We start from the raw sequence: 21,495 nt of genomic DNA on the forward strand, positions 1-21,495 counted from the left end.
AAAAATTGTACCGCTATCTCAATCCGTTCAAAAGTTATGATTTTTGCAACGAGATAAGTCATTTTGGACAACCGTGCGACGTTATCTTATGGCATTACCAAAAAGAAAACAATCAATCCGTCTTTTCTTAAAACAATTTAATTGCGTTTTTTATTCAATTATTTAAATATGTAATTATTCTGCTCTTTGTAGGGGGAGGGATGTTTTCTAAAAAAATAATTATTAAAAATCACTCACAACTATCTGTATTTTTTTGTAAAGGTGGAATTCGCTTATTATTTTTTATCTTAATTTTATAATAAGTCTGTTTCAGGAAATAGTTTTTGAAAAATTAATTGGAGATTTTTTTTAAATTGAATATTTGAATGCTTTTTTCTTGTTATTTTTACAGATTTGGAGTTTTAAGATAATAAACAATGTAACACGGTTGGATTAATCCTTTTTTTTTTTCTTTGATAATATCTAAACGCCCATCGACGACGCACAGTGTGACAAATCGCTCATCTAGCGGAATTTAATTAAAAAATCACTTCCAAGAATCTTTGCAAAAGCCGGTTTTATTTGAAGGTAATACCTTGTACTAAGTAAGTGTGATTAAATTTTTGGGTGGAGATAACGCAAACAAAAAATAACTGATCTTAAAGTTGGAATTTTTGATTTTTTGAGGTAAAATTGAGGTTTAAAGGTGCTTTGGTTACTATGGTTTTTTAAGTGTTTTTTAATTTGTTATTGAAAATTTTGTGTGATTTTTATTAAATAAATTTTTAAATTTATTTAATAAAATTTTGTGATTTTTAAATTAAATGGAGATAATTTAAAATTATTCCGCATTATTCCATTGAGAATCCATATTAATTTTAAAGCTTGATATATTGGCTTTCCTTTTGCATTTTAAGTGGCTGCGCATAGCTGCGACATCCATACATTTTTTTTTTTTCATTTTCGAACTAGCCTTCCAGAAAAATAACTACTATGTAAAGAATCAAAAACAAAATTATAAGGATTATAACGTTAATTTGAAACGTTTTTTTTTTGTGGATTTTTTTTTGCCATTAACAGGTGTATTAAAAGGTCTTTATTCTTGTTTTCTAAAAATAATTTTCGTAATTTTAAGACACAAATTCTTGATGTTTGGGTGTCTTAATCTAAAAATAAATTCCCTGCACCACCAGTGCTAACTAAATACTTACAGGGGTATCTAATTTTTGTTTTTCAGGCAACTAAAGCTTCCAACTAACTCTATGTGTTAAATTTCAAAGACCGTTTTTGTTAGTAGCACTGTTAATGCCAAAGTTATCGAAAATACCCAAAAAATAAAAATCTAATAAAAAAGTTGTTTCCTTATGTTTCAATTTTCTCAAAAACTAGAAGGCATAGGAACATATGGGTTTTAGTGATTGAAAAAGAATCAATTTTGCATTGACATCCAGCGTCTTTAATAGTATTCTATGTGTTTTTTTAAACTTTTTTTCCCCAAATTTTGACTTTGAAATCGATTATTTCAAAAATTTTTTGTTATAATAACTTGATATAAAAATAACGATTTAGTATAAAACGTTAGCTTTTGAAAAAGGTATCATTCATAACTGTGAGTGTTGCCGTCATTTTTAAATATTTTTTTTTTTTATTTTAAGTAATTTTTTTGAAAATTGCCTCTCCCTCTTAAACGGGGGGAGATCGACCCCCTCTCTCGTAGTAAAAAATGCTTGTATTTAACTCCCCTACAAGAAAACGTTACAATTTTTCACCTTCTGAGTTATCGAACTTTTGCCCAAAAATGACCCAAATTAAACCTCTTTTGGCTAAAAATATGAAAAACTATTGACAAAATTGTTGCTAAAGTTATAAATTCAACAAAAAAAAATCCTCGAAAAGTTATATTCTGTGAGCGCTATTAATTTAATTCCGCTAGATGAGCGGATTGTCACACTGTGCGATGGTGGGTTTTCCTATGATGGCTTAAGACAGTAAAACCACAATTTTTCTACACGATTTTTTTTTTTCAACTTATACACATTGTAGCTTTTTGGAATACTGCTGGTAAAGACCAAAAATTTTGCGTCTTAGTAAGGGTATGACAGCATCTAACTGATGAGCCCACTGTCATACCTGGGCGAAACGCATATGGAGTTCAGGTCACTTGAACTTTTTAATTGAATTTACCGTGTCATGTTCAGTTGAGGTATCTCTGCCATTTTTTTTTTATAATAATGCACTAATGTGCATTTCCTAATAGTAACTTGCAATATTTTTCCCTCCCTCCATCTGTCAATTAATTTTTCACTAAAATCATAGATTGTGTTGTAAAATAACCAGATTGTTGTTTTAATTAAATAAAATACGAATTTGTGAAAAAACAGCTTTTTTATTTTCTAAATAAATGTACATATTGTATTTTTTTTTTAATATAATGAAATATTTACCGTTACACAATGTAGTTGTTGCTGAAAACAATAAAGAATTTCAGGCAAAAAAAAAACCATAAACAGAATGAAGAAAGAAACCATAGTATTGTTTGCCCTTTAGCCATATTAATGTTTGCTGTTCGCGAAATTAAATTGAAACTGTCCTTGTCCTCGCATATCTGGTAAACCCGTATATTTGCTCAACATATCCCACCCTATCTGTCGAATTAGCCCAGAATACAAAGGTTTACGTATGACAATTCCGCAAAATGATACCGCCACGGCCACCATAATAACAGTATTTACAATAATTTTGCCCTCGGCGCACTTTAGACCGCTTCCCCGCTATCGAACAATGAATACCTTCCACCTGTTTGTGTGAGAGGGTGTGCTATTGAAAACCATTATTATAGGTTCATTCCATTTTCATCCTTTTTTTCTGTGTTGTCAATTCAATATTTTCCGCAAGAGGTCCTTTATTATTATTATTTAATTTTTTTTTTTTCGTTTTTTTTTCTTTTTAACCCACCTCGCCTGACTCTTCTTTGAATGCGAGCGGAATATGTTTTTCTCAACAAAAGGACCATCATGTATGGAATTCGATTAAATTTATTTTGGAATGTCCTCCCCGTGTTTGTTATTATGATGACGATGATGATGATGGGTGCATCAGAGTTCTTCGGATAAGGTTGGGATAAGCTACCTTTACCTTGTATGTTTATCTTCTGGTTTGATGGTGATGCTAGTTCTTGCACGACTGCCTTATTTAAAGAGAAGTAGAGAGAAAATGTTCGGGATGTTGTTGTTTGGTCGGATGAATGGAATTAGGCACTTAAGTTTAATGGCAATTCGAAGCATCCTTTTCTTTGGCGTCACTCGTCCTTAACACTTTCATCGCGTATGATTGAGCGATTCTGAATGACGTGTGTGTTGGCTGGAGAGGGTTTTTAAGAATTATCTAGACCTTCTGCTGGGTAACTTTGCTGGGGAATATACATAAAGAAATTTCATTCGAATTCCATGCCATAATGTTGCACACAAGGCTTCCAGCTGTTAATAATAATACTTTGGCATAATATTTTCGCAGTAATAACATTAAAATTTATTTTGTAAATTTTTTCACTTGGTTAGAAAAAAAAAATCGAAATATTGAATTTGAAAATTTCAATGTGGGAATTCTTGTGAGTGAATGTGAACTGAATGCAGATGTAACTTCAATATTCAGAATTAAATTTAAAATAGACTGAATGGATATTTATAGAAAATGTGATGGGTAATTTTTGGATTTGACGGGTTGATTTGAATGAATATTACTGAACTAGAGGCCATTTGGAGTGATTTATTAAAAAAAAAAAACATGCGAAAAAGAATACAAACATTTGATGGCAGAAACCGCAGAATCCCGAAAATCCAGAATCCAGAAAACCCAGAATCCCGAAAATTCAGAGTTTGCCAAAATTCAGAAAAGCCAAAATCTTGAAGAAATTATATTAAAATTTTTAATTAACACATTAACTTTTCAGGAGAAACTTAAAGGCTTAAAAACCGGTTAAAAAAGGTAAATATTATAGCGGTTCTTAAATGCATCGTAAGCTAGATTATAACTCTGCATACTCTTAGTTTGTTGTGTTTTGGAATTAACCAAAACATTTTTTTGTTGCTCCTAAAAACTTGTGTTGTTTCTGAAATTTACCAGTTTAAGAAGTGCACTATGTTGTATACGTACTCTTTTTTAATGAGATATTTTACTTGCGATATAGGTTCTATTATATATCATAACATAACGATGATAGAGAATGCCAAAAAAGTGGGTCCCGGAAGTCCTTCTGTCTGTCTGTCTGTCTGTCTGTAAACGAAGCTAAAGCCTAAACGGATGGACCGATTGATGTCAAACTTGGTATGTAGCATTATTTGGCGACTCTACAGAGGGGTTTTTGGAATTATTTTTTTTTGGACCAAAAATAACGGTACTTCTGTACTTCTCATATACCAATTTAGTAAAATTGAAATTGCTCAAAAACGGCTCCAACGATTTTGTTTAAAAAATTCAAATGTAAGTTTAAAGACAAGGTCTATCTTCTTATAAAATTTTTTTTTTTTGAAAATCATTATTAACGGTACCTGCCATAGAACCTTTTTTTTCAAATCCGATTATCTCCGAAAGTGCTTGTTCGATTTTAACGAAACTTTTTGTGAAAAAGAATTTATATAATTTTAATATAAGCCAAAAACAAAATTCCAAAAAAAAATTATTTTTGGATTTTTAAAAAAATTTTGAAAATTTTTTTTTGAAAAATCAAATTTTCGAAAACGGGACATTGAATTTTTTTGAAATTTTGTTTTTAGATGTTGATTAGTGATTTCTACAAAATGGCATAGCAATTTTATTTAAAAACTTTTTTTCCAAAAAATTATTTATAAGAAATTAGTTTTTTAAGAAACGCCTCTAACGATTTTGAAAATTTTTTTCTAAAAATGCACTTTAATTTATATCATCAATCACTGTATATACTTGTTTTGGAGGGCAATTTGATTTCAGAATTTATTTTTTTAAAAAACGAATATTTTTTAATTTTTTTTTTGTACTTACATATACAAATAGTAGGTTTCTACATTTTCCAAATTTCTATATAAAAAGTCTTAAAAATTTTAGCAACTTCAACTCCAAGAGCAAGTTCATGCGACCCAGTCGAGCATTTTATTTTCAACCGCATATGTAAGAGTAGGGGAAATGAAAGGATTTGCAAACCTGTGAAATTCAGTAAAAGTATTCCAGTTGATAGATAACCAAAAACCAAAAGAGTTTATAAAAATGTTCACGGTGAAAGGGTATTTTTTTTTTTTTACTTATATTCAAAGTTAGATTTTATTGTTTTAATTTTATTTTGGAAAAATGGAATTATTTTAAGCATGATTTGCTCTATATTAAGAATATTAAGGCCTAATAAATTTGCTTTGTATTCAAATATGTATACAAATTTGTATTTTAACAAACGTTTACAAGAGCAATTAACCCGAAAACCATATTTCATTCCTTAATGTTATTCAATTAAAAATAAATTATAACGTCCTTTTTTCTAATTTGTATTACTTTTTTCTTTCGTCTAATTCCATTCAAATGTCATTATTGCTAAAGTATCATATATAAATTCATAGGAAAAAATAAAAAATAAAAAATGTCAGAGAGAGAGAGACTCGAACCATTGCATTTATATTGCATTGCTTGCAATTAAAGAACACCTAAACTATGAACCATAAAAAATGAATTGTCCATCGTCCACCACTCCTAATTGCAGGCAGTTAATTGCAAATGGAGCTAATGTGCTGCATTTTGCCATCTACCGTCCAGTCCACCAACTGCAACGCCCCCTCTCATCCAATAACCATAACTATTACGTTGGGCTTAGATTACTTTATGTATACCAAACAAATATTTATACCTCTATAACTAGATCAAGGATCAAAATGGCCTTTTCATTACGCTCATTGCATTTGCACATATGCTTATATGCATGTGTGTGTGTGTGCATAGGTGTAGGTAATAGGTGGATAAGTTTGCATTGCAAAGGACTGGTTATACACTGGAATTGCTCTAATTGGTGGCTATTTTCGATTTATACTTTTTTAAACTAGGATTTTGTGGTTACGCGCTAATGTTTGGTTAGCTTAGTTTTTATTGGCTTTTCGAGTCGTGCTCTCTTTCTGGGTGAATATAGATGAAGCCATTGAGTCGCTAAACAGGTGACCAATTCATAACGAGATTTTAACAATAAGTTTTATGTTTAAGGTTATTAGATGTGTGACACAGGCATTAGGAAAATTTGCCATAATTAAAGTAAAGTACAATATTTAGTGGACCAAAATTGAGGTAAAATGTCACACTTTTGCATGTCAGATGATATTGTGAGAATTTTTAAATGATGTACAGTGGTACTTTTTACGAATTCCGTGTCAAAAATCAAAAATTTTGCCAATTTGTTTTATTAAAAAAGATTATTGTTTTAAAGAGAATGAAGAAACACATAAATAAATAATTGATTGGGGTCAAAATCACGAAACCCGATATCCCGAAAAAACCATAAAACCGAAACTCGCCAAAAACCCAGAATTCTGAAAGTTTTAATGAACGAAAAAATAAAACTGAGGGAAAAAATTAATTGAAGTTGAAATGTCGCGACGTTCTTCCAAACAAATAAAGATATCCCCACAATTTTTTTTTATCTTGAAGGAAATTTCCAAGGCTATAAAAATTGTGAGTTTCAAAAAAAAACCTAACAGGGTGTTCCAGAATTTGGTGTTAAAGTAAGAAGTTTTAGATAAGGTTGTAAACATAATGGTATTTTAATATACAATCGTCAAAAATCAATTTCTGAAGTAATCTGAGTTAAGTGACACAGTGGGGAAAAAGTAAAGGAACCAATTCGAGTGAAACAGTGGGGAGAAAAGTATTTTTTTTTTGTTTTTTATTTTTATGCAATTTTTCTTTATAGTAGAGTACATTTATAATGTATTTCAGTGATATATTACAAGTCAAACAGTGGAAAAAGATAAAAGTAACAAATTAACATATACACTAGATTTCTTTAAAACTATCATCTAAGTCCGGGGTAATTTGTAATAAACTCATCATTTCATGAAGAGTATTGTTCTTTCAGATCTTTTTGGTTTCTAACATGCCTTAAGGAAGAAATAAGTGTATCCGATGAGGTTGCAAGCATGTTAAATAGGTCTTCATTCTGCCGAATCCTTGAAACTTTGCACGTATTTTCATATCTGTACTTCTTGTATTTTGCACTCCTAGGCTTCTCCTGACAGTTCTCCAAGTGGAAGTGATTGATATTCGATGATATTTTGACTATGGACCAATATTTTGTGAAGAGTAGGCGTGAGTAGTTTTTCAGGATACTTTTTTTTAGAAGCTCTGCTGTTTTCTTAGTATACTCTCCAAATGCATTCACTACTTCGTGCAATTCAAAACATTCAGTAGGTATTCTTTTCAGCATCATAATAACTTCTCCATTGACTCCAGTTATTCGAGCGGTTGCATCTGATTGTTCTCCTTGAAGTGTTTCCATTATTAGTATTTCCATAGCCTTGCTTTGGTTTATCCACATCAAGTCCAAGCTCTTCTCGAAAACGCGTTTGGATTGCTTGTTTTCTTCTCTTTTCCATTTCCTTGGTCCCAATATATTCATAAAAAATAATGTTATTGAAATCCAACACACACAAAACAAAGAACTCTAATTTTCCAAGATTTTATTTTCACACATGAAAAAAAAAATGTCGAAAAAATGACTGACCTTATCAAATCAAATCGCTCTAGCTCAGTTGGATGCAAAATGACGCAGCTGAGCTTTTGGATTTTTATTAAGAAATACATATATAGGAATTTTGAATCAGCTGAGCTAGGTTTGATTACGTTCATTTTAAAATGTTCATCTTCAACGCAAAATCATTCCGAATAATAGTTATATCAATGTGGTTTTCCCTCAGTGTACATTGAATTAAAAAAATATGCGCAAGTTTTTTTTTACAATTTTCGCGATTGCAGAAAAATAATCCTTATTGTAAAGTAAAGAAGTAAAGGCGTACAAAAACAATTTCACTGTAAAGTTCTGCGGACAGACAATTTTAAAGTGTTTTTTAAGTTTTCTGGGGCCTATTTTAGAGTTTCACAATGACTTTAAACATTAATTGCCGCAGCCTGTTGGACTTCCCGAAGCACTTTTTTGAACATTTGCACTATTTAAACAATAGCAAGTATTTAACGACCTTCAATCGGACTGGCTTTTGAAGTTGCTGATGTAGTAAATGTAGTTGACGTAGTAAGCAGGGCAGGGCCCTAGTTAGTTTATTCGTATTTTTGAAATGTGACAAAAATTAAAAAATATGTAAATCAATACCAACCTTACACAATTTCAAACCAATACAAATTAAGTTGGGAAAACCCTCTGGAATTTTTTTATTTTTGCATTATTAATTTTTTTCCTAAAAAAAACCGAAGAAACTAATTTAGTGGTCTTAGCCTCAAGTGAAGCCTCAAAAGCCCCCAGATAGTCGTGAAACCCATGCGTTCCGAGCCTACCACAATACAAAAATGAAAACTTTAAACGGATTTTTTCTCGAAACACGTTTTTTTCCGCGCCGTGCGACGTAACTCAAAAACTAATGAAGCTATCGACTTGAAATAAAGTGCAAAATACTCGTTAACTTGGTCATTGCATGAACCTAAAAGTTCAATATAATTTTCACAATAAATATTTTTTTTAACAATTTGTTTATAAAAAAACATCGTGTTTTTTCGTTTTTTTGGTCTTTAATTTTTATTTTACACTTTCTTTATATTTTAATGGAAAAAAATTTCTCTTTTGATTATAAATAATTAACTGGACCGGGGCATTGCACGGCGCAAACGCGAGGCATCAACTTTAAACGGCTGTAGAGCCGCCATTTTGTTTTTTTATTACTTCAAAAAAATTGTGTTAACACTTCTTGATGTCAATAATATCATGTATTTTTCCAAACTTTAATTAATGCTTTCAGTTTTCCAAAAAAAATTCTGGAAAAACGCGTCGTCCAGAGGGATTTCCCAACTTAACAAAATGTAAATTGCTTTTTTATTACCTATAGTTGAGGTTACTTAGTCCCAATAGGTCCTTTTCAGAGATTTTTTTGGCTATCGAATACACAATCTTACAAGAGCGACTTAAAATCTGGTTCACAACGATATAACATTATACACACATTTTTTTATGGGAATTGATTAAAAAGTTGTTGCTCGATAAATGTTCTAAGAAAAACCTTTGGCGATGAGTTTTAAGGAGGTCACCGATATTATATTTTAAGCAAAAAAAATCGTATTTCTGTTAAAAACTGTGTTCATGAATTTTTTAGTTAAATCGCTTAAAAATAAAATAAAGTTTTTCAGAAATTAGTAACTGTTACAATTGGTCCTTCGAAAAAATCAAAAACTCTTTTTAAAAGTCTCTGAAAAACCACTAAACCCAATTTCCATGGAAGTAAAAATAAAACTTTTGAGATATAATTATTTATTTTCCAAAAAGGTGCAGCTTATACGTCAATATGAAAATTTAAAGTATTTTTGAGTCCCATAAAATGTCATTCCAAAAAATGACCAGATTTTCACAACCGCAAACAAAAAAAAAATTCTTAAAATTAAAAAATAACACAACCGAAAATAATTTCATTGTTTTATTTGCCTGAATTCAATGATAATAATTTCTTTTTACGTACATTTAATACAATTTGAATTGTAATAAATGCACAGTGAACAGCCAAAAAAAGAAATATAAATAAAATGTTTCTTTTGTGGATTGTGTATTTTCTTTTTTTTCTGTAAATTTTGATTGAAAACAGTTTGTATTGCGCTGCAGGCTATTCCTTTTTTGTTTTACAAAATAATATTCATCATCTCTACAACAATACTGCGGCAAAAAGGCTAAACTGAAAACACAGAGAGGGCTTTTTATACTTTGCTGCTGCTCGTGTTCACTGAATATAAGACATTTTTTTGTTCCTTGGAAATATTTTTGAAAGTATACATAGAACGCAGATATGCAAGCAAGCATCGTGAACTGAATTAACTAATTGCCTTGCGGCTGAATTAAGCTGTCATTAAATAATAATATTGAATAACTTTGTATATTGCTTCTGCATTTGACAGGATTTTGAGATTTGTTTGTGCAATTTAAATTTTGCCATAACCTGTTAGTGAGTAATAAGAATAAGAAATCTCAAAGGGAAAACCTTTTATACATCGATGTTGCTGTTATTTTCTTTAAGTTTACTTTGTTTTAATTTGATTATTATTATTTGAGACCTTTGAGAATACACTTTCTTGGGTTTTTTTTTTTTAAATAATCCTACGTTAAAAAGGAAGACTGCGTAATAATTGTTTTGCAACTTTATTTCTTTCATAATAATCCTAGAATTCAATACCAGCAGTATCTAAAAAGTTGAACTTGCCTAGAAGAATAGATTTTCAACAAATTAGTTTGTTGAGTAAGTTAGTTGTTGAGGAAGATCATATCCTTCAAATGCAATACTTTTCTTTTTTTGAAAAATTGCTTATAATTATGATTCAATGAACATTCTTCTAATAAGTTTGCGGCCTCGAGTGCCGAAAGCGGGCGTTGGTGCAGCGATTTTTTCATACAAAATGAAATGGTGCGGTCGTGGTGCGGCGAATTTTTGCGGCTGTGGTCGGGCTGCCAATTTTTCTTTAAAAATTCAACTTTTATTTAAACTCGGTGTTAAATGTGGGTTGGGGTCAAAATTCTGCCGGGGTCAAAATTCTGTTTTACAAAATTCTGCAAAAACTTAAAAATCTTGATGTATTCTTCTTTATTTTATATTGATATTTAATCAAACTGTCACTTTTGTAGATCACATTGCATGTGCTTTGGGGAAAACTTATGGGGCTCTTCGGGGTCTTTATGTTTCCTATAACTGTTTGCCCATACATATTAAAATTATCCTGGTGAAAACGCTAGTATTTCCTGTACTTTTTTATGACAGTTTCATTTTCTGTAGTTTGGATGGTGTGAACGAACGAAAGTTACGTGTAGCTTTCAACAACGTTGTCCTTTTCGTATATGGCCTCTTGAATCACTAGCACAATCTTCAATATGCCGATTAATGACTACCTTAACAGTAAAATTCTGACATTTTTATTCAACATGATACAATCTAGGGACACCTGAATATTTGTTCGAAAAACTCGTTTTCTGTGTGATATATGAAATGATAGGTAATATTATCAGCATGCGTATTAAAGTTAAATAAATTTGTTATGTGCTCTAGATCAAAAGATATAACGTGTTTAAAAAAAAAAATTATTTTTTCACCGTTATCTCAGAATTTTGAATATGAAAATAATTGAAATTTTGCAAAATTATAGCTTATTTAATTACCTATCTACTGTATAAATTTCATTTATCTATCTATTAAAACAAAAAAGTTATGATCAATTGATTTTTCGTGTCGCTTTTTCGTTTCATCTTGTTTCAAATCACTACGATACTAAAGAAGTTTTCACTTCAAAAAAAAAACCCGGAATTGGCAGAATTTTTTTGTTCAAATATATGCTGGCAGAATTGTAAAAAGCTGAATTTTGAATTTTGAATTGAATTTTGACCCGCTCTCGTTAAATGTTTATGAAATCTTCCATAACTTTTTAATTTTTTTTTTGCCAGTACCTACATAATTGTAGCTTTTGAAAGCAAAGTTTTTAGAGGCAATCCCAAATTTGAAGCTCCAAGACACTTTTAAAAATATTCAAAGTTTTGTTTAAAAAAGTAAACTCAAAAGTTAGCTTTCAAAATCCAAAAAAAATGTGAAATTTAAACAATATTATTTTTAAATATTTTAAGTATTCTAGACTCAGATGAAATACTTTTTTATTATTTAAGATTCCGCTTATTGAAAAGCGGAAATCACGCTAAAACAACACGAAAACTCTAGATCGATTCAAAATATTCAAATTTCGAAATATTATTTTAAGAAATATCTTAATGTGATCAAGAGAATTTGATTAACAAATGGATTTTCCATTAAGAATTTAATTTACTTAAATTTATTTAATCGTCTCAACTTTTTTTTTTCTACAAAAAAAAAGTAAACCTCTGAAGATTCTGCGATAATATTATAAAATTCAGTTAATTTTTGTTATGTATATGTTGATAACAGAAAATTCTTGCGAAAATAACAAAAAGATGAAACACAATCCAATTTGCATTCCCTGATTTATCTGGTAATCCTTTTTTGTATGGTAAATTGTTAACCCAATTTGGGACCATACTGCCATAGTCCAGACCAATCTATACTACTTAAACTCAACCAAACACACACAAACATAGCAAGAAGGATGAAAAATCGAGATGCAAAATATAAAATTTAAACCAAAAAAAAAAAAAAAAAATAAATAAATAAAAATAAATGGACAAAAAAAAATGCTTCCATTCGAGTATTATGAGGAAAATTTACTTAAATCCCTATACGACTATATGGGAACCGCAACAAAAAGCGATTCACCACTTTAGCTGTTTATTTGAGGTATGATAAGCTTGCACCATAATTAATTAAATTAACCCATGAGTACACTTTGCATACACACACTCAGTATGCGCACTCACACAAAAACCATGAAGCATAACACAGAGTACAGAGCACAGCAACAAGGATTCAGGTCAGGTGCATTATACACACAAAATAGGTATAACTTGGAATATTATATAGCTGGCGATGCAATGGAAGGACACAACAACGCACGAGGGTGTAACCGCCCCCTCAATTTGCCCCAGTACACACTCTGTTTACATTGATCCAGTGATTTCTTCACATATAGCTACTTCCGGGCAGTTTCAGGCGGGGTAGAATTAAGAATCCATACTGTCGCATGATCTTGCTCATAATGTTTTCAACATTAGTTTGAGGTCCCAAAAAGAACTTGAATTTGGGCGCATTTCCTATTCCCTTAAGATTCAAAGTCACTTTAAAAAAAAATAGATTTTCAGCAAATATTTTCATGAAACCAATACTTACCCCCCAAGAATTAAATAAAAAACGGGTACATAAATTGACTTTGGTTGTAGTTTTATATAAAATATGAAAATGCATCGTCTGCAAAACTGATGGGGACGGGTTCAACGGGTATCCTAGCCAGTTTTGTTTATCTAGCCAAGCCAACATCATCGACAGCTCGTCGCCGGCCGCCCGCTGTCGAATGCTTTGGCATATTATGACCAAGGACTTGTTGAGTGGCCCTGTTGAATGTGTATAGTTTATTGTCCGAGAATATAAATTTTATGTAGGCACCTTTACACTACGCATACATTAAATATTGACTCGTTGGCCTCATCAACGTATGGTAATTGGCCGAAATGTGCAATGTTTACTTATTTGCATACCTTTGTGTCGCACGCACTATAAACTTACGATGTGTGTGTGCATAGTGTTTTTTGTTTTTTGTGGGAGCACTTGCTGACGTGTTTTTTTTTTTATAAAATAGCTGGTTTTTCAGTTAGCAACTTGTGTTCGTACATATTTCAAAAAGTTAACAGAAAAAAAAAAAAAAGAGTGTGTGTACACATGTACACGCGACTGAAGTTATACTTCTCATTCAGTATATGTAAATGAATTTCATTTGATATTTTTAATTTCTATTATTAAAGTAATTAATCCACACTTCGTTTTTTTACATTTTTATCAAGTGAACAATAAATTAATTCTTTCATCCTCCTTGCGTCCATGTAGTTTTCAATTTATTCTGTGAAATTTACTCATGTTGTGCGGTTCAGAACGTACGGTATATGCTTAACGAAAGTAAATGAATTGCGCATAAAATGTGCGATATGGTAATTTTATGAGAATTGTGTGCGCTTCTTCAGCACTAGTAGTAGCAATATGGAACTTGCAGGGTTGCTACAAAGCTCAAAAGTGAGCTGAGCTCAGCTCACAGCTCAGCTCAAATTTTGAGCTAGCTCACTTTTGAGCTATGTACCATAGCTCCAGCTCATTTGAGCTGAGTTGAAAGTGAGCTGAGCTGGATGGTTGAACTGAGCTGTTGGGTAAGCTGAGCTGTCGGTGAGCTGAGCTGAGCTGTGATGGGTGAGGGGATACATTGATTTTTATTTGGAAAGTATAATGAAATATGAAGATATTTTAAACTTTAATAAAACACTATAGCTTAAGATGTTTGGTTCTAGTTATTAATGGAATTATTTTAACACATGGATATTTTTATAAATAAAACAGATAATTTTTCGTGATCTTTTTTCTTGGTTTTTTTAATAGTAAATATATTTCTATTTTTTTAGTAAAATATTTCTTTTTTTACCATAAAAAAAATTCCGGTACAATCCGGTTTTTCGACTTTTTTTCAAAATTCCGAGAAAATCGCGTTTGAAAGTTGGGGTAAATTTTTAATTTCGAAAAATCCCCGAATCTTTGAACGCTCCTGGTAGCTAAACCGCTTGAGAGCAATTTTTGGGAGTGATGCCAAATGATAGCTTGTGTCATGGGCCTACGCCTTGCACATTATCAGATTTTAAAAAAATCGCCTTAAATGTTAAACCACCACATCATGCCTTTTTTTTCAGAATCGTGCCTATTTTTTTTTTACTTTTAAGTTCTCCCGGTTTGAGAACGCGTGGACCTACAGGAATGGGAGTTGTACCCAAATGTAGGTTAGAGTCCCCGCTACCTTTTGGCATCAAAAATTTTATTTTCATTTTCTTCAAAATTCCGCAATATAGGCGTTGGAAGTTGGGGCGCGAAAAAACTTCTGGGAGCTGAACGCTTTGATCTAGAGGCAGGGGAGTGGTGCCATATGAAAGCTTATATTCTCAGCTACCCGATAGTGGTATAATCCGGTTTTTCGATTTTTTTTTTCAAAATTCCGAGAAAATCGCGTTTGAAAGTTGGGGTAAAATTTTTTTTCGAAAAATCCCCGAATCTTTGAACGCTCCTGGAAGCTAAACCGCTTGAGAGCAATTTTCGGGAGTGATGCCAAATGGTAGCTTGTGTCATGGGCCTACGCTTTGCACATTGTCAAATTTTTAAAAAATCGCCTTCCATGTTAAACCGCCACATCATGCTTTTTTTTTCAGAATCGTGCCTATTTTTTTTTTACTTTTAAGTTCTCCCGGTTTGAGAACGCGTGGACCTACAGGGATGAGAGTTGTACCCAAATGTAGGTTAGAGTCCCCGCTTCCTTTAGGCATCAAAAATTTTTTTTTCATTTTCCTCAAAATTTCGAGATATAGGCGTTGGAAGTTGGGGCGCTCACTTTCAGCTCAGCTCACTTCCAGCTCAGCTCAAATGAGCTAAGCTATGGTGAACTGAGCTGAAATGTGAATTTTTTGCAACTCTGGCAACTTGCCACATGGAAATTATCACATGCAACTTGCCACATGCATCTTGCCACATGCATCTTGCCACATGCAACTTGCCACACGCAACTTGCCACATGCAACTTGCCACACGCAACTTGCCATATACAACTTGCCACATGAAACATGTAACTTGCAACGTGTTGTGTGTTTTATGTTTGCCGTACTGCGGCGTATTGCATTTTTAAATACTAAAGTACTGCCTACTCTAAAGGTGAAACGACAGCCCTGCTACCCAGGGTGATCGCGTCATAATCCTTTTGACATTCTTGTCAAAAAGTAAATTTTCATACCCACCCTCCCATAAGAAGTATAACTTCAAAAACAAAGTTAAACAGAAAAAGTGATTCACTTGTATAGGCCTTTTTGGAGCATAGTGGCACTCTTGTCGAGTCTTTGTGAGGTTTTCAAAGAACGAAAGCGTGTCCTTCAACAAAATGCAATTAGGTGTGTTAAAGGTGAGGTTTCAATTTCAATGGGTTTTTTTTTTGAAAAGATCAATGAATTTTTCATAATTGATGGTGGTTTTAAGTATGATTGTAAGAGATATGGGTAATTATATTGAATTTATGAGTAAAGTGGGTGAAGAGTCATGGCTTAAAATCCTTATACCAACGAGTCGATGTTTATACTTTGCTATTCAATCCTCTTTGCAGTGGATTCAATCGGTATCTAAAAAAAATCACATCAAAAAAATATCTGCTTTGTTTTCGGAAAAAACGACGATTACTCTAAGACTCTAAGACCAAAGCTTGGAAAAACGGCCATAAATCGGTTAGAAGAAATTTTGGAAAATGTTTTTTAATATTGAAAAAAGGTTACTACAACGGTTTTTTTACAAAGAATTTCCTTGAAATTGGTTACGTCGGACAGTGGTGTCTTTGGTTCTTTTTCGCGTCAAAATTCATTTGCACAGACATTGTTTGGCGAAATGTCATGAAATTTGGTACACTGAAGGACATTTGTATGGAAAATACGAAAAAATAAAAATAATCAAAAATTTTGAAAACAAAGTCCAAAAAAAGACAAATTTTTAAAACTTTTAGAACCTTTATTACGCTATTTCATGGATACTTTTGTAAATTAACACCATTTTGACAACTCTTCTATTTATGTTTCATAAAAAATTTGAATATTTTGGGGTTATATGGTTGCCAATTGTGTTTTTAAGTAAATATCATAAAACATGATTTCAATTTTGAATAAAAAGAAATTGGCAGCTTTTTCGTATTCTCCATAAAAATAAGACATTCTAGTCTATGAAAAAAAAATGGGTGGAAGAGGTGTGTTTCCGTAGAAAAGAAGGAGGGGTGAACCCCAACAAAATAGTGTAAAAAATAGTTTGTGGATTATAATCATATGACACAATATCATGTTTTTAGGTTATTTTTTTATTGCGAATAAACGCAAGAGTCCTCCTTGTTTTTTTACTTCAACAGGTAAAATATAACCAAAGAAAACCATGTGAAAAACATGAAACACTGTTCGGTATGAAGGTTTTAGTAAAAGCAGGGACAAAGGGTGGTTTTTTGAGCGGTTGAGTTATGTGTGTGAAAGGTATCATAACAGCTGACATAAATTTTGTAAATTTTTAAAACTTAAAAACGTTTCCTTTGTTATAAGAACTATGAATATAAAGAGTCTACACAGACCATTTTGCAATCATTGCGACAAGTGTTTGAAACTTAATAGATTTCCTACTATTGCCAATTAGCAGCTATGATTTTGATTCAAAAGTATTTTTTTGGGCAGAAAACGTAGAAAAAGGTCTTATAAGCCATTCATTTTGTTTGGAAGTTTGTTTACATATAATGAAAAGGAAAGAGGTCCAGGAATTGAAACTTGTGGAACTTCTGCAAGCGCTTTAAGAAAAGCAACATCTAATTTTCACTGCTAACGGTAATGTTTTAAACACGAAAGGAAAAATCTTGATCAACAGTGTATCGAACGTTTTTGAAAATTCGATCCACTTTAAAAAAGTAGTCCAGGTCAGGTCCATTGCTCTATGTATATTATTATCAACAACAAGTAAAAGCTCTGTTTTGCAACTTCTATTTGCATGAAATTCTAACTGATTTGGGTTTAAAAGGTTATTAAAAAATAAATTAAATTTTTGAAAACTTTTGATAGAATAACAATTGGGCTAGCGCATTTTTGTATTTAATGAATTGGGACTATTTAAAAAAAAAAAGAGTGTGTGTACACATGTACACGCGACTGAAGTTATACTTCTCATTCAGTATATGTAAATGAATTTCATTTGATATTTTTAACTTCTATTATTAAATTAATTAATCCACAATTCGTTTTTTTACATTTTTATCAAGTGAACAATAAATTAATTCTTTCATCCTCCTTGCGTCCATGTAGTTTTCAATTTATTCTGTGAAATTTACTCATGTTGTGCGGTTCAGAACGTACGGTATATGGTTAACGAAAGTAAATGAATTGCTCATAAAATGTGCGATATATTAATTTTATGAGAATTGTGTGTGCTTCAGCACTAGTAGTAGCAATATGGAACTTGCAGGGTTGCTACAAAGCTCAAAAGTTAACTGAGCTCAGCTCACAGCTCAGCTCAAATTTTGAGCTAGCTCACTTTTGAGCTATGTACCATAGCTCAGCTCATTTGAGCTGAGCTGATGGTTGAGCTGAGCTGTTGGGTGAGCTGAGCTGTCGGTGAGCTGAGCTGAGCTGTTGGGTGAGCTAAGGTAAAGTGAGCTGAGCTGAGCTGTGATGGGTGAGAGGATACATTGATTTTTATTTGGAAAGTATAATGAAATATGAAGATATTTTAAACTTTTATAAAACACCATAGCTTAAGATGTTTGGTTCTAGTTATTAATGGAATTATTTTAACACATAGATATTTTTATAAATAAAACAGATAATTTTTCGTGATCTTTTTTCTTGGTTTTTTAATAGTAAATATATTTCTATTTTTTTAGTAAAATATTTCTTTTTTTATCATAAAAAAAAATTCCGGTACAATCCGGTTTTTCGACTTTTTTCAAAATTTCGAGAAAATCGCGTTTGAAAGTTGGGGTAAATTTTTTTTTCGAAAAATCCTCGAATCTTTGAACGCTCCTGGAAGCTAAACCGCTTGAGAGCAATTTTTGGGAGTGATGCCAAATGATAGCTTTTGTCATGGGCCTACGTTTTGCACATTGTCAGATTTTTAAAAAATCGCCTTCCATGTTAAACCGCCACATCATGCCTATTTTTTCAGAATCGTGCCTATTTTTTTTTTTACTTTTAAATTCTCCCGGTTTGAGAACGCGTGGACCTACAGGGATGGGAGTTGTACCCAAATGTAGGTTTGAGTCCCCGCTACCTTTTGGCATCAAAAATTTTATTTTCATTTTCTTCAAAATTCCGCGATATAGGCGTTGGAAGTTGGGGGCGCGAAAAAACTTCTGGGAGCTGAACGCTTTGATCTAGAGACAGGGGAGTGGTGCCATATGAAAGCTTATATTCTCAGCTACCCGATAGTGGTATAATCCGTTTTTTTTCAATTTTTTTCAAAATTCCGAGAAAATCGCGTTTGAAAGTTGGGGTAAAATTTTTTTTCGAAAAATCCCCGAATCTTTGAACGCTCCTGGAAGCTAAACCGCTTGAGAGCAATTTTTGAAAGTGATGCCAAATGATAGCTTTTGTCATGGGCCTACGCTTTGCACATTTTCAGATTTTTAAAAAATCGCCTTCCATGTTAAACCGCCACATCATGCCTATTTTTTCAGAATCGTGCCTATTTTTTTTTTACTTTTAAGTTCTTCCGGTTTGAGAACGCGTAGCACTACAGGGATGGGAGTTGTACCCAAATGTAGGTTAGAGTCCCCGCTACCTTATGGCATCAAAAATTTTATTTTCATTTTCTTCAAAATTCTGCGATATAGTCGTTGGAACGCTTTGATCTAGAGACAGGGGAGTGGTGCCATATGAAAGCTTATATTCTCAGCTACCCCATAGTGGTATAATCCGGTTTTTTGATTTTTTTCAAAATTCCGAGAAAATCGCGTTTGAAAGTTGGGTTAAATTTTTTTTTCGTAAAATCCCCGAATCTTTGAACGCTCCTGGAAGCTAAACCGCTTGAGAGCAATTTTTGGGAGTGATGCCAAATGATAGCTTGTGTCATGGGCCTACGCTTTGCTCATTGTCAGATTTTTAAAAAATCGCCTTCCATGTTAAACCGCCACATCATGCCTATTTTTTCAGAATCGTGCCTATTTTTTTTTTTTACTTTTAAATTCTCCCGGTTTGAGAACGCGAGGACCTACAGGGATGGGAGTTGTACCCAAATGTAGGTTAGAGTCCCCGCTACCTTTTGGCATCAAAAAAAATTTTTTTCATTTTCTTCAAAATTCCGAGATATAGGCGTTGGAAGTTGGGGCGCTCACTTTCAGCTCAGCTCAAATGAGCTAAGCTATGGTACCTAGCTCAAGTTTGAGCTGAGCTGTGAGCTGAGCTGAAATGTGAGCTTTTTGCAACTCTGGCAACTTGCCACATGGAAATTACCACATGCAACTTGCCACATGCAACTTGCCACAGGCAACTTGCCACAGGAAACTTGCCACATACAACTTGCCACACGCAACTTGCCACATGCAACTTGCCACATACAACTTGCCACATGCAACTTGCCACATGAAACATGCCACATACAACTTGCCACACGCAACTTGCCACATGCAACTTGCCACATACAACTTGCCACATGCAACTTGCCACAACACAACGTGTTGTGTGTTTTATGTTTGCCGTACTGCGGCGTACTGCATTTTTAAATACTAAAGTACTGCCTACTCTAAAGGTGAAACGACAGCCCTGCTACCCAGGGTGATCGCGTCATAATCCCTTTGACATTCCTGTCAAAAAGTAAATTTTCATACCCACCCTCCCATAAGAAGTATAACTTCAAAAAAAAGTATGCACAAAATGGTTTTCTTTCCCAAGCTGAACTTTCAAAATAATAACAGCTAAAAATCCGGCGAAAAGCCAGATGATAGCTACAACAATAACGTAAAGGTTTCAATTTTTTGGGACAAATGGTTTGGCTAGAATTTAAAATTGATCGGACAAGGTCCAAAACCCCATGTTATTCCCATAATAAACTTCAACTTCATTGCATTGTAGATAACCCGACCGCACTATTGGCATAGAGTATATAAAATAATATAGCAATCTAATAACTTTTCAGCTCTTCCATTTATAAGTTCAGAAAGTCAAGTTCAATTTGACGAGTTCTGTATCCGACAGTTACTATTGAGAAGCAAAATAGGCACAATTGACACAATGAAAAGGTTGAGGTCTTTAGGTGGCATTAAGGTAGCTCCTATCAGGACGTTTTCGATTTATACAACACGTACAGCTTCAGTTTTATAAGTTCCATAGGCATATTATACAGTTTTCTCGGAATTATTAATTTAATTTCAGTTATGTGATACTTAGACCAGCATGATAATTGCAAAAGTTTACATCATTAAAAAATCATGCCCCCCACTTACAAAACAAACAACCAAAAAACCAGCATAAAAATAAACAAAAAAGAGGTATTTGGATTACAAAAATTAATCAAGCCCATGCCAGCAGAGCCAAATTTTATTGCGAAACCATTATTTTTCCACACAATCGAGCAAATAATTTGAGCATCTAATTAAATTGTCAGACCTTTGCCTTTTGCCCGGATATTAAATTCCTCCAAAGGATTTGATACTATACTATCCCAGGATCTAAATGCATTAACTATACTATATACCTACTAAAAAGTGGAAACCATAAAAACGACACACGACGGCTTCCGTCAGTTCAAATCCGTTGATGCTTTCATCGAGTTCCGTCCGGTCCTGATGGTGGCGTGGCGGTGGGTATAGCAATGCCATTCAACAGTTAAACACCATACATCGCTATATCCTTCTCAATTTACATACAATACACAATATATTTAGATGCAACCACCATGCAAGGACTGACTAAAGGCATTTTGTTGCACTCAGCCACCTTTCTCTCGTGTGTCGTGGGCAGGGCTATTGTGTAAACTACACACACACATACTTTTGCATATTTGGCCAAAGTTGGTTCTAATTAATTATATTTCATTTGCATACACACATTGTGGGTGATTCTCTGGTGGTTGGTAGTGGTGGTGGTGTTGGTGGGTTACTATTGAACCAAAAAGGACT

Source organism: Episyrphus balteatus, chromosome 3 (genome assembly GCF_945859705.1).
Source record: "Episyrphus balteatus chromosome 3, idEpiBalt1.1, whole genome shotgun sequence".
Taxonomy (NCBI): domain Eukaryota; kingdom Metazoa; phylum Arthropoda; class Insecta; order Diptera; family Syrphidae; genus Episyrphus; species Episyrphus balteatus.